The following is a 1,843-nucleotide window of genomic DNA, read 5'->3' on the forward strand; positions in this document are numbered from 1 at the left end:
GAGAAGGAAAGGGCGCGGCAGCCAATGTGAGGGAGAGACGGGAGGAGGCAGCGCAAGGTCGTGGATGGGTGCCTCGGCAAGCGACGGCGGCGGCAAGGCAGGGAGGCGGGCGCGGGTTAGGATTTGGTGGGAGAGAGAGAGGCGGGAGGGAGGAAGAGAGAGAGGCGAGGCGACAGGAGCTGGGTGCGGGGGAGGCTCGAGTGCGGGAGGGAGGAGGCGACTAGGTCATCCCACGGCAGCGCCCCCGTTTTATACCCTCCTATGCGAAATGACCAAAATACCCCGGTGGGGGCAACGAATTTACACGCGGTGGCAGGAACGAGATGTAACTATTCATTGCAATAGTGTCATCGGTTCGATCCAGCGGCTGAGATCAATCCGGGACGAGATCGGACGGTTCAAATCGCATCAAACAGACAGATCCAACGGCCAGGAATCCCAAAGCGGTGAGGAGCCGGGAGGTTCACTGGATCTCTTATTTCTCGATGACCATTGTTTTACATGAAATATCCCCTCCGTCCGGAATTACTTATCGCGGAAATGGATATATCTAGACGTATTTTTAGTTCTAGATACATTCATTTTTATCATTTTTACGACAAGTAATTAGGGACGGAAAGAGTATTACTTTGATTGCTGTGTTCGGAAAAAAAAGATGACATCATTGTTCTTTTAGAAGAACCCTTGGAGGGATACTATACTTCAATGGAAATTAAATTAGAGATAATTGTTCATATATTGCGTTAAAGGAAGACAAGGATTTTGTAGCTTGGTATCTAGCGATTGAAAATACACTATATAAGTCTTTTTCTATAATTAGTTGATTCTCAGTAATATTCAACTTTCTTTCAATTTTTTGTGGAAGGTTAAAGAATCCCACCAAAACTGCCAGGGCAGCATCTGCATGGTCGGCGAGGGCATCGGGGCCCCGCTTCCCAGACTCCGCCCTGCACCACGTCCGCCGCCTGCACGTCCACTGCCTCCGCATGCCTTCTGCTTCTTGACCGCCGTCGCCTTTGCCTTCACTTTGAGGCAGCGATTTTGTAGTGTTTTTGAGTTGATCTTCCAGGCGAGCGTGATCGCCGAATCTTCCTCCACCGCCGTCTCTGGCAACTTCTCGTACAGGTCCATGCGTCGGCGGCGGCGAGAATTGGGTGGAGAGCGACGGGAGGGAAGAGAAGTGTGGAGGATTCTACCGCGGAAATAGTGCAACCAGCTAGAAAATTGCGAGCTCCGACTTAGTTTTGGGTGGGCCTGGGATGTCGGAGTCCTACGTGGCTGATATCCGGACTCCCGCGAAGCTCCCTGGTTTGGTTTTGGTTTATGAAAAAATGACAGTTTGGACTGCTCCGCGGACTAATGAGGTTGTCGTTGGATGGCCTGCGGGGTCAGATGCGTCCGAACGGATACGGGCGCTTTGAGGGTTGGCTTTGGAGATGCCCTTACCTCTCAAGAGGTAATACCACATACGAGCCATTGGATTGGGGCCAAATTAACGACTCATGTTAACTTACCACTTAAAATTCCTGTTTTGTATTTTAGCTGCCACATCTGGGAGGGGGTGTATCTAGTGCATCGGAGCATTTGGCTTGAGATAAAAAATGACAAATTTAACATTAAGTTGTACATAACACAAGTTTGACTTTAGTTTTGGCCCATTTGCGCGTCAATGTCAAATTTGTCACTTTTCTATCTCGAGCAATTTCTAATTTTGATTTGAATTTTTGTGACAACATTCATCAAACTAATGTTGTGTCCATGCACTAAATTATTTTCGGATTTTTTCGAACATTTTTAAATGCGCAACAGGGTACTGTATCAGTGTGGACACGCACCACCATCA

The 1,843-nt window shown here is 48.5% G+C and overlaps 1 pseudogene; it reads right to left on the bottom strand.

Moving 5' to 3' along the window:
* Positions 1 to 1,131, bottom strand: part of LOC123039398 (histone-lysine N-methyltransferase ATXR6-like) — a 2,508-nt pseudogene extending 1,377 nt beyond the window's left edge.
* Between the last annotated feature and the right edge of the window lie 712 nt (positions 1,132 to 1,843).

This window comes from Triticum aestivum, chromosome 2B, assembly GCF_018294505.1.
Source record: "Triticum aestivum cultivar Chinese Spring chromosome 2B, IWGSC CS RefSeq v2.1, whole genome shotgun sequence".
Lineage (NCBI taxonomy): Eukaryota > Viridiplantae > Streptophyta > Magnoliopsida > Poales > Poaceae > Triticum > Triticum aestivum.